The sequence below is a fragment of the Serinus canaria genome, chromosome 3 (assembly GCF_022539315.1).
Source record: "Serinus canaria isolate serCan28SL12 chromosome 3, serCan2020, whole genome shotgun sequence".
NCBI lineage: Eukaryota > Metazoa > Chordata > Aves > Passeriformes > Fringillidae > Serinus > Serinus canaria.
Window position 1 is genome coordinate 69,212,481 of NC_066316.1, and position 12,120 is coordinate 69,224,600.

Here is a 12,120-nt window from a genome sequence, read left to right on the forward strand (position 1 = left end):
TGCAAGAGCTGGAGCCGTGGCTGCTGCACGCAGGAACCTTCCCCTGTATCTCCCAGTGCACGGGATTTTCTTTGTCTGGCTCCTTGATGGCAAGTTCCCCAGGAAAGAGCTTGGCTTGGCTATTAGGACTCAGTGCTCAATAAATAATGTCAGCAGCAGGAGAGCACCGATCCGCAAGTGTTCACTGGGTTCCCGCTAATTGCAAAGGACCTCTACATCCTTTGTGCAATTCCATTCATTTTGTTGGCATCGTACAAGGGATGGATTTGGCCTCAGAAATAAAGCAGGTTTCTCTTGAATAATGTATTGTACCATTTGGTCTGCATTTTCCTCAAGGTTTATGTATACTTGGATATTCCTCTCCATATATGCAGCTGGAGATATTTTTTCAATAGCAAACAATGAACTGATTCAGCTGTTCAAAGGAGTTGTTCACATTCTGAATTTTGGGGCAAGATGTTAAGAAAGTATAAGGTGAGCAAATTCTCAGGAAAGCTAAGGCAAGTTTGTGATCACTGGAAACATGTGAAACAAACTCTAGCCTGGATCACTTTCTCTACCTCTGCTGTCCTGATGATTTTTGACAAGCTGATTCCATTTCTGGAAAAGAAAACCAGTTCACCAGAGAGAAAGATTTCTCTAAAGAGTCTGTTGTTTTTCAGAAGAGTGAAAATGTGTGCTAACAATTCTGGACCACTGACAAAAGCAAAATCAATACACACGGCCTTCGTTTTACAGCCAAGTTCAGATGAATAAATAGAGATGCAGCAAGCTGTTTACTAGGGAGACAGGCTTTACTCTACATGCCCTTCCAAGCAGGCATGCTTAGGCTGTTGTTGTTTGCCTTACATGGCTGGTTAATGAAATCAGTCAAATAGTTCCAAAGCTCACCGGACATTTCCAAGCCCTCCATCAACAGCGCTGGCTGTGCCGGCCAAGAGCTGGGAAGCAAACGCTGTTGTGTGAGATAGCTGGGGCAGAGGTCTGGGGGCACTTGGGTGGAGTTTGGTCCTTTGAAGAACCTCTGATTTCAGGGGGAGCTCATGCACAGAAAAGCCCCATCCTCACGAAAGGCAGGCAGAATACTCCCTGTACATTGCCCCAGAGGCAGCATGTGAAAAATGTGCTTGCACAGATCCTCCTGAAATCAATGAAGCTGCAGCCACTGGATCTATCCAGGGATCTTCTCTAAGATCAGGACCCAACTCTGCACTGTGCTAAGTGCAGGGTTTTTTTCTCCCCATGCCTTAAACACTGCAGAAAGTGAGAAGTGTCAAGGGAGGCATGAAGATGGAAGGGACATGGATACAGCTTTCAAGAACAACTTACACATATTTTTCTGTGGCTTCAGACTCAGGGGTCTTCTTGTCTGTGACCAGGCAGGTATAGGAATGAATAACTGCATGCACAAAGAGGTGGGGGAAAAAAAAAGAAAAATAAAACAACAGCACATTTAAGTGCATTTTTTTTCTTGGAGATTTATTTTGTTTTAATAAATCTGACACCAGTCAGGGAGAGAGAAAAGCGCTGCAAGACCGAAAGGAAAGCAGAGCACGCTGAGGGTGCTTCAGATTCTTGCTCTCTTGAAGATGTTTCATCAAAATGCCTTTGAGCTCTCTCCCTAGGCTCAGGAGTTGTTGGTTTCCCCTCCCCACCCACCCCTTTTTTTTTTTGTTGATTTTTTCGTTTGTTTGTTTGTTTTTTTAAAAAGCGAGCTTACTCGCCCGGTGTGACTTCCAAGCTTTCACAGCTCTAATAAATAAGGAGCACCTGTAAAACAGTAGCTTGACTTAAGTGAATCTGTACAAAGGAAAATATAGAAATACAGTATATACATAGTGCTCATAGTGCACCATCACTACAAGGCTCTGGTTCAACTGCCTCTGCTGCCCTGCTCCCAGCACCACTGACACAGAGACTCTGCTCCCTCCTCTCTTCCCCGCAGCAGCCTTATAGAAAAGGTGTACTCTGAACACTCAAGAGTGAACAATTGCTTTATTCGAGTTAGTAAACAGTTACACTGAATCACAAGGTGATCTGAAATTTTTTTTTAAGTTTTTTTTCTTTCTTTTTGATTTTTTGTGGGGTTTTTACGCGTTTTTGTATTTTTTTTCTTTTCTTTTTTTTTTCTTTTTTATTTGTCAGAATGGGATACTCCACAACTCTCTTACCAATTCAGTGCCAGTATAACATGCTCTAGTGTACTTTTGGACTCTTGGCTACAACTGTACAAGTGCACACAAGTAAATTCTACCCTGTTATCCTCCACCCACTGATTGAGGATCAAATTGCACATTTCTCTTAACCATGACAGGAGAAAGCAAACAGTGAAACAGAATCATGGGGGATCTTTCTCATTTTACCCTTGTTTTCATTGGTTTGTCCATACCATTCTAATTATCATGAAAGGGCTATGCATATGGAGAGATTGTCTCACTGCCTTCCTGGATCACTGAAAACCATCAGGGTTGAAATTTCATCCAAGTCTTTCGTGACACCCAGCAAATATTCCCCTCAGATTATTTTACACCTTGAGGGAATTTTGGTCTTTAGTTCAACACTCTTGCTCTGTTCCCAAATGGGGCGCTATTTAGGGGAATTTAAAGAGAAAGCTGAGAAGAATAAACATTTACTGAGTTCTCTTGGCATTCAGTCTCTGAAAAACCACAGTATAAACTATTCATGCTGCTTCTTACATCTGTCAAATCAAAAATTAAAAGCCATAAAAGTGTAACACTGAAAATATGGCATTAGAAAGGATAAAGGTGGCCTTTGTAAAAATAACAAGGAAAGTATATTAGCCAATAAAATATTCTAACTCTTCATTTAAAAGTGCATCATGGGTAGGACAGAGATGACTCTGAAGTGTTGCTACTCCAGTATTACCCCTTTCCCCCATCAAAACTTGAATAGGTCCAAAACCATACAATGCAAATCACGATTCTTAGTGTAGCAGCAAAACCACAGCAGTTTTTCAAAGGAAAAAAAAAATTTAAAAAAATCCGTATCATTGTCCAGTCTCAAATATCTGAACTTCGAAGTCAGTGAGGGAAAAGTACCTATGTTGGTCCATGTGGTTTTTGAAACCCGGGTGAAAAATCCCCCCCAGCAAGAAACGAAGAGGAAAAAGCGTTCCGAGAGGAGAAGAGGGGTGGTCGCAGGAATGCTGAGCACGCTGTGTGGATCCATGATGTGCTGTCTTCTGGGTCAAAGGCACCCGTGGGACCGAGACTTCCTTGGGGGCTTCATGACAGGAAGCTCTTTCTTTGCTGGACTTTCAGCCAGAGGGGCGGTGAGCGGACCAGCTGGTGTCATTCGGTGCAGTGACGTGGTTTGCTCTGCTCCCTTTCTCCATGCAAGGTACCCTGTCAGTGAGCGCTCCTGCAAAGCAGACAAGCAGAGGGGGTCAGGGAGAGCAGCAGGAGGCTCACTGCAGGCAGGCTGGGCACTGCCTGAGCTCACATCCCACACAGCTGGGCAGGCAGCCAGGCCAGGGCACAAGACCAGTGCTCTGGCCTCGCCGGCCCCTCCTGCCTCAAGGGCCATTGGGACACTCAGCTTCCAAGGTTCCTGGAAAGGAAGATGGAGGAATTCCTGTGATATAAAGCTGGAAGCTGATATAGTTAATTCTGAACAACACCCTGGCAGCTCCTGAGTCTTAGTGTTTCTAGGGGATATGGGAGATACACCATTGATTTCCCTTGTCAGCTGGCCATGTAAGCTACCTAGCAGGGATTGTCCCCTCTATCTCCCTACACAGTGAGCTTTGGACTTTATCTCCTTGGATGGGATCTGCTGTCCCTTACAGATTTGGACTGAAACTCTGCAGTACTTATCAGCCTTAGTTGGGTGCTGGGGCACTCAGTCTGCTCCAAAATCTCCCTTTCACATTGGCTCCTCTGCAGTCCCTCTCAACAACGTGCCTATATCCCCTTGCCAAACCTCCACCCTCCTTACAGCAGAGACTGGAAGGCACATGGAATATGTCGACCAGCATAAACTTCCATGGCATGGAGACCATGATATCTAGGTTAAGGAGTAACGTTGTGCTTTCAGGCAATGTGCCCAGTGAGATGAGCTTCTTTGTGTGTACAGAGATCTGTGAACAAGGACTAGACTGAGAATTGGGATCTATCCACCTACTAAAGTGAAGTACACAACTGCTTTCTGTCACATTTTTTGGCTTGAAGTCTTGGTGTAAAAAGGGAAGCCGAGAAAATTAAACCTGTAATGTCTGAAGCCTTACACTGCTCTCTCTTTCCATACATGAATGGAAATGAATTTCCAGCCCTCACCAACCAGTCTCACAGTACATGGTACAGCACAGACCAATAAGGGATTTGGGAGGGAAGGCATAAAGACGTTCAGTGGCTCTTGATGCTTTCTGCCTGGAGCAGAGCTGTGTAAGTTCTGTCTATTTTCCCCTGGTGCAGATGGACTCAGTGTAACAGGGTGTGCAGAAGGGCGAGAGGGACCTTCCCTGTTGACTGGCTCATATGGCAGTAATCAGTTTGATGAATACATCTTTGTAGCAATCAAGTTACAAAATAAAAATCCGTATCAGGCATCGCAGGCAAAGTTCTGTAAAGAAATGAGAACACACCAGTCATCACTGCTTCAGAGCTCAATGCTACGCACCTCGTGCCAGCACTAGCGTGCATGACCAGCACAATAAAGTCAGCTATTTATATCTCCCCCCCAAAAAAAACCCAAATTGCTTTTTAGGAGAGCGACATATGCTCTTCACCCTAGCTGAACCTGCCTTCCACACACATCAAATATTGCTGATCAGATAGAAAAATTGCATCAACCACAGAAGAATTTTCATTAGGGTAAAGCCATGGAGCTGAACTTATGTGAGCTGTGCTGAGGTAAGCACACTGGGTTTTGCTTGCTTTCCAAAGTCAAGTAGGGCTGGGCTGATCCTGGGTTGGAAGACCACCTAGAAGTTAGAGGCAGGCTGTAGTTCAAACCCAGGAAGCAGCATGGAAAAGATGAGGGAAAGAGAACAAGTAAGAAGGCTCATTTCTGCCCTCTTGTTAATGTGGGGGAAAGGAGAATAACTCAACTGGATGATGACCCAGCTCAAGCAGGTGGCTTGGAGGCTCCTCTGTGGGGGCTCAGATAGTGAGGCAATGCTTCCATGCAACAGGTGAGAGCTGCATTGGTGCCCTGCATGGCTGTTAGTCAAAACCTGAGCAACTGGCAGCTGTGACACAGGCTGCACTCACCCACACAGAGCTTCTTCTTTGCCTGATGCTAACATGTGAGGATTTAAGTCCTTGCTCAGAGCAGCACAGAATTAGAGCATGGCAGGTCAATTTGGCAGCTCACGTAAAGCCTCCCCACTCTTTGCTCCCTCTCTGCAGTTACCTAGCTACTTCCAGGTGCTGTTGAAGAGCTACAGCCCTTTGTTCTGTGGTGAGAATCTTGGTCCTCCCTGGGAAGTGCTCCTCACTTTCCTGCCCCTCCATGCTGAGGAGCTGGGTGGCTCAGCTGTGGGGAGATGTACTTCTTCTGCTCCCCCACACCCAAGCCCTGATCCCTGTGTATCTGCTCCCAGTACTGCCCAGCAGCCAAGCATGGATGCTTGGCTGCTCCTGATGGCCTGGATGCTCCTGATGGCCTCCAGAAAGAGCTGCTTTTCCACAGTGTCCTCCCCAGTCATGTCCTGCTCCCTCAGAGGGGCCGTGTCATTGACATGGCTTTGGACTCATACACACATCCAGATGCACAGACAGTTTTTTCCGTGGTTGCTTCCCTGTCATTCTATGCCCCATTGAACATTTCTCTCCCCAGATTCACATCTTATTGTTCAGGAAAAATCAGAGACTGGGCGGGGAAGGCTGAAACAACCGTTGATGTGGACTGGCATGGCAGAGTTTCCATAATTTAGCACAGCACTTAATTCACCCAGACAATGAATGCTGATGTGCTAAAAGAGGCCTGGTTCATCTGGGACATGCATGGCCCTAGAGTAAAGGCACTGCAATTATTTTCTCAGGGAAACTGCTCTCAAGATAAACCACAAGAGTGCAGCTAAAGTCAGCATGGAAGCAAGCTCAGCCCTGGAAACACTCGGGAGTCATCTGTTACTTGTAATAGTTCTGTAATTTTTTAATTTCTTTTTTTTTTTTACAATTCTTAAAGCAGTTCAAGCTTCTTCATTAAAACCTTCCCCTTTGAATACTCTATGATTTATCTTTCCATGAGCTAACGGAAGGGATGCCACATTGCAAAAGACAGGGAGGGCTTTTAGCTCAAATGGGAGAACAAGCTGAGTCCTTAAGCATCAATGCTGGATTTCAAAGGTAGTGATTTCCTTCTGCTCTGACCTTGAAGGCTAAAGATCCTCCTCAGCTTTGGGTCACCTGTGGAACTCACGATCTCCCTCCTACTGAAACATGAGCTGCAAGCTGAGCAAACGTTGTGACTTTAGGGAATGCATTTGGGAAGAGCCCTGGAATTTGCCTTCTATGCCTAGGGAGATGAAGTGGTAAAGACACCTCCAACTCTATGAATTGTTGCACCATTTTCTCCAGGCTGTTACTGACAGGGGGAAGCCTGGTTTAAATTTTGGGGCATTCTGAGGTATATACATGGATCATGCAAAGAGGAAAATGCCATCAGGGTTTTGGACTTCTAATCTCTACACTGGAAGCGACCCCTTTGGCAGACCACAGAGCCAGCCAGGGCCTGTCCTGATTGTAGTTGGGTATATCTCCACAACAGCAAGGCAGACCAGTCTCCCCCAGTTAGTGCAGCACCAGTGTGTTTGCCAGCCTTGTGAGCAGTGTGCTTTGCCCCACTGGTGTGCTGCAGATGTGGCAGAAGATATGATTTTCCTCTGAAAAAAAAACCAGACAAATTTTAAACAAATTCTCCCATTCTAAGCTGGGATAAAATTGAAATTTTGCAAGGTACTTTAAAAAAAATTACAAAAAAGCAACCACCCCCCCAACCCCCACCCCCCCCCAAAAAAAAATCCAAAACAAACTGAACCAAACAAAAAAAAAAAAAAAACAAACTCGAAACTGAAAAACTGAAATAGAAGATCAACCAAATCTAGACAGTTTCTACTCTCCTTTCCTGAAAACAGGAAACAAAACCTTCTTTAAACCCCTGATTTTGTCTGAATCAGAACAGTAACTTCAACTTGCATTTCAGCAGTCTCCTGTGAGCCTAAACCACTATTCCAAGGTGCTTCCCAGTTTTGTTATTCAACCTGATCTCTCCAGTAAAACCAGTAAAATAGCCAGAGAAAGTCAGTTTAACTGTTGGTGGTGGTAAGGAGGAAGGTGAGGATGGGAGTCTTGCTGAGCCACAGCCTGTACCTCCCTGAGAGAGTTCCCCTCCTCACCTGGGCTACACCTGGGCCTGGCTTTTTAACCTGAAACATTATTGTGGGCCACAAAATTACAATAATTACAATTACAAAACTTTCTGAAGCAGCAATCAACCTTCTTACTGAAAAGTCTCAGCATCCAGTATCAGGAAGCAATCAACATTTTCCCATTTTCCCATGAACAACTTCACTGTCCACAACCATCCAGGACTTCGTGCCTGGCACTGTCCTCATGGGGTTTCTCCCTGGTTTTTACTGCCCTTGTTCTGGTCCTTTTCAAGGCTAAACAAGAGCAGATGCAGACTCATCCAAAAGCAAGGGGGCACGCACAGGTGGCAAAAATGTCACGTGGATTATCTTGGGGGAGAAAGAAGAAGAAAAGCTCATCCAGAGCACATAAGGAGCAAGTGGGTGAGACCTGGCATAGACCTCAGTACAGTGTTAGGCACCTTAGGACATCTCCCTTATCCTCAGCACTGAAAAACCTGGATTGGGCCCAAACACTGCTTTAGATTTTCTCTATTTCTCACCCCAAGAAGACAGGAACAATGTTTTTACCACCAAGATAACCATTTCAGCAATAACTGGCAAACTGCTTCAAATAAAACTGAACTGGCATTTTAGCTGATCTTTCCAAATTAGAGTCACAATTCAAATTTTCAGTGACTTTGTCATGTACCCTTTCTAGTCATGTTCAAGGTTCTCTCAATTGGAGAATTCCTGTGGGAAAGGGCTTTTTTTTCTCCTCTTTTTGGATAAGGAACTTGGAACTTGCAGCACAAGTAGTTCATGAAACCTTATAAATATTTGGAGCATAAGCAGACGACGCAAAGTTTTGCATTTAACCACGTGGGCTCCAAATAAATAGCTGAAAATTGCCTTAAGCATAGGTTTCAATATCAATCACCTGATGATGGGATGCAGATCTTTCCAGAGAGGTCAGAATTCCATAGTTATGTCACTCAACACTACCCAGTCCTGAAACCTCCTATTTCTTAGTTTATTTTTTTTTAATATCTGCCTTAATAGAAGATGATTACATTATGCTGCATGAAAGTCCAAAACTGGGACTGGAAGACGGAGCACAGCAGGGAGTAGGGGTGTCCTCTCAGCAAATGCACTTCAGCCTCTTTGCCTTTAGATAATTTGTTATTGAAGGTTGGCTCGAATTGAAGGCAGCACTGTTTCAGAAACACTTGGAAAAGCAAGCCAGCTGCAGGGCGGATATCATTACAAATTGAGACACATGTTGTACAGGAATACCATTCTTCTCAAATACCAAAGCTGTGTCTGGGGAAGCAAAGCCACGCAAAGGAGTCGGAGGCAGGACCTCGATCTGTAACGTGCCGAGGGCCTTCAACTTGCATTAGAGGCACCAAGCACTGAGTGCACACAGTACTGAGCAGGATCAAGCCCAGATATTCAATCAGCTGTAATTTTCATGGTAGAAGCAAACATTAAATAGCTGAGGGTTCTGCAGAATGTTAGAGGTTACTCCAATTCATGGCTCTCACGAGATGATCACACACGTTTCCAAAGACAACTTTCAGTCCTGTGTGTGCACTGCAGCTCATTATCAAAATAATGTCAATAAGGTCATTTTTAGGAGGTCACAGCTGTGAGGCTTTGACTGGTGGAGGGACCCAGAAACGTGCTTACCTCTATGGGACCAACAGGAGAGACTCAGCAGGTAATCTGGAAACAAAAATTGCTTCAGAAAGTATTGCTCGCCACTGTCTGATTTCCGCCTGATTTCCTGCTCAAAGAGCTTTGTTTCTACTTTTCTTCAATCTTCCACTGTGTTTTCTTAAGCAATAATTTAATTTTATCTTAAAATCTATACCTCACTGCTTGAGTATGTCCAACCAAAGTCCTCAGAAGTGTTTTGCTCCTTTCTCTGCCACTTTCAGGTACTGCTTATAATTCTGTTAAATAGTTTATAATCTTCTCACAGTTGCTCAGAGCTCACTGCTCCCCACTGAGGTTGGCCATGGTGTTTCAGGGTCAAGCTTCACAAAGGCTGTGAGGTGCTTAGCTCCTCATCAGATTTCAGTGGCAATCAGGCACATACCATCCAGCATCTTGGCCCCTGCATGTCAAGGCAATCGATGTCCAGATGATGTTTTTACAAGTGTTTTTACAAGAGTCTGCTTTACTATGGTCTTTGTTGTTAGGGACTCTGTATTTAATTATGAGTTGTGCTTTCCTTCCCACCCCCATAAAATTTCCCTGTACCACTGACTTTGGTAGCTCGACAGCACAAGGACAGGCTGACAAAGAGCTCGAGTCTCCCCACAGGGCTGTTTCACACTTAACACTTTTCAGTACAGCCAAACCCGCTTTGAACCAACTTAAATAAGAGGAGCATTTTAGACCTTATAAGCATGAAAGTGCCTGACCAGTCTTTAAAGCCTGGCAAAGAATTATGAGCAAGCCATTGTTTCAATATGAATGTGGGTTGCACCAGCTTAAGGAATGCACGGTGCTTATTTCAGTTCAAATTATTTTAATTTCATAAGACTATTAAAACTAATAATGGCAAGTAAGCACCAAAATTATCTCTGAAATTGGTGGTCTGAGATCCTGGGAGCTGTCAGGTAGGCTACAGTCCATAGGTGTCACAGGTTCTTCAGGTTTATGTGAGTGTATCAATTGAGCTATGCCTTTTTTGGCTGTCAAGTTCTGGCCGTGTGTGTTGTTTGCCAACAGCCCTAGATGATTATTACCTCTACAAACCAGAGCAGGTGTAGTTATTTTCTAAACTGAGTTCAAGAATCAGATTTCATATTTGAAACATGTGCTCTAGGAGGTTTTATAGAAAAGCAGGAGGAGCCCATCAGAAATCAGCACTTGCTCCTTTGATTCAAAGAGTGTGCAGTGATCTATGGCAGCGTACCACGAGCCTGCTATTTACTGCCACTGAGACGGAAGTTAGCACTCCCACACCCCGGCAGCAAGATGTGGGAGCTGAAAGCTACCCTGGAAGTATGTCATTTTATACTTCACTATTTTGAGAACCTTTTTTTTTTTTCTTTCTTTCTTTTTCTTTTTTTTTTTTTCCTGGGAAATCCTTTTTCTGATTTAATATACCTGAGAAGGTATACAGGCAATTTTGAAAAATAAGATCACACTGCTAGAGTCAGGCAGCTCTCAGGGGAAAAGCTACAGTTCCAAGCAAATGTGTTTAAGGCTTTGTGGTGTTAAAAGTCTCTCCTCTGTCCCTTTGGATAAATGGAAAATTTCTTAGGCTCATAAGAAGCCAGGTGAAGGAAAACTTCTGAAGCAGAAGAGTAGGTGTTAAATGTATGAGTCCAATTACTCTGCTGATTTAAATTAGTTTGGCACCAGTGGAACTATATCCAGTTAAAATTAGCTAAGGCTCTGGCCTGTAGTACCATGTCAACAAAGATGACTAGCACAGAAACATGTTCACATACAGAAAAACTGTTTTCAACTACATCTTTAAGGTCAAATTTTGTCAGAGCAAGGTGGGCAGAGGTAAGAAAGATGTTGGTAGATAGATACCACAGTGACAGAGGAGATGTAAAATCTCTAAGCTAAAAAAAAGGAGGTAAATAGCTATGCCCCTTGCCTCAGGAATCCAGACCAGAGTAGGAAATCTCATGCTGGATTATGTACAGAGGAGCTCAAAGTGGGATATATACTACTTCTGCTCTGAACTGGGTGATCTGCATGCTGTATATTTTTATGAGTACAGTGCATGGACTAGACAGCTAAAGGTCTGGGCCTTTCACACAGCAGATGCTGACCCAGGGACCTACAGGTTGGCTCGGTAGGTGGCCATAAACCTACTATTTCCATTACTTCTGAAAGAAATTCTGCTGTCACGAGCAGGAAAACTCCTTCCTTTCCTGACCCCTCTGTCCACAACACAGGATTACCCAACACACACACATACACACACACACAGAAGCTAGTTGTGAGTTTAGCATGTGCCACTTCATTTTCTCATTTAATTTAACATAACTATCATGTTAAATCCAAGCAGACCTCAGTGTTTTCGTTTCTTTGCTTTAGGAAACATTGACATCAAAGCTGGTGGGTTAAAACTGATCCCGCCAGGGCATAAAGCATGTAGGCAGGCAACACTAACACTGCTAATTTTAGAAACTCACATTGCTCAAACTTGAAAATATAACACTCAACAGAATACTCTTCCTAGCTTCATTCCTTTATCATAGCAGGACTTTGGCACTGAGACATCTTTTGATAGTTTTTCAAATTACATCAAGTTAAAACAGCTTGACAGTCCACATCCTGATGGAGAAACTAAACTTTAACATCAAGGATTATGTTGCTGATTAGCACTTTCAATAATCAAGTAATTGGTACATTAAATAATCCAGAAATTGGCAACTTGCCCAAAAAGGTCACGCTTGCACTGATTCCTTTTTAGAGAGTCCATGTTGCTGTTACAAGAATTCAATCTGTCTGTCCAGAGCTCTAGCGTAAAAATATTTGGCTAATTTCCTTCTTGTCACACAATTTGATGGGAAATAAAATCCAGGAAAAGTTGCACATTAGAGCAATATGTTCAGATTTTCCAATTCAAGTAGGTGAGAAGCAAAAGGGAAAAAGACAACCGACTGGACTTTTTTTCTCCCAGGTTAGTGTGGCCTATGCTATCAATACAAACCTCCAAGGGCCCAAATCAACCCACTTGTTAGTGCAGCTTCTATCCTCTTTTTAATTTATTAGAATTTCTATGAGGTTGGAGTCTCTCTTAAGGTATCCTCCCCACAACTGGACTGCAG

The 12,120-nt window shown here is 43.7% G+C and overlaps 2 protein-coding genes across 5 annotated transcripts in view; one reads left to right on the forward strand and one right to left on the reverse strand.

The window, feature by feature from the left end:
* The window catches only part of SEC63 (SEC63 homolog, protein translocation regulator), a 564,354-nt gene that overhangs the window by 168,008 nt on the left and 384,226 nt on the right, over positions 1 to 12,120 (forward strand). The window lies entirely within an intron of this gene.
* Positions 3,234 to 12,120, reverse strand: part of SOBP (sine oculis binding protein homolog) — a 111,553-nt gene continuing 102,666 nt past the window's right edge. For all 3 annotated transcript variants that reach the window (XM_018917774.3, XM_009093164.4, XM_030235688.2), the window contains one exon: positions 3,234 to 3,381. The gene's annotated coding sequence lies outside the window, so the exon portion shown is untranslated. The remainder of the gene's footprint in view (positions 3,382 to 12,120) is intronic.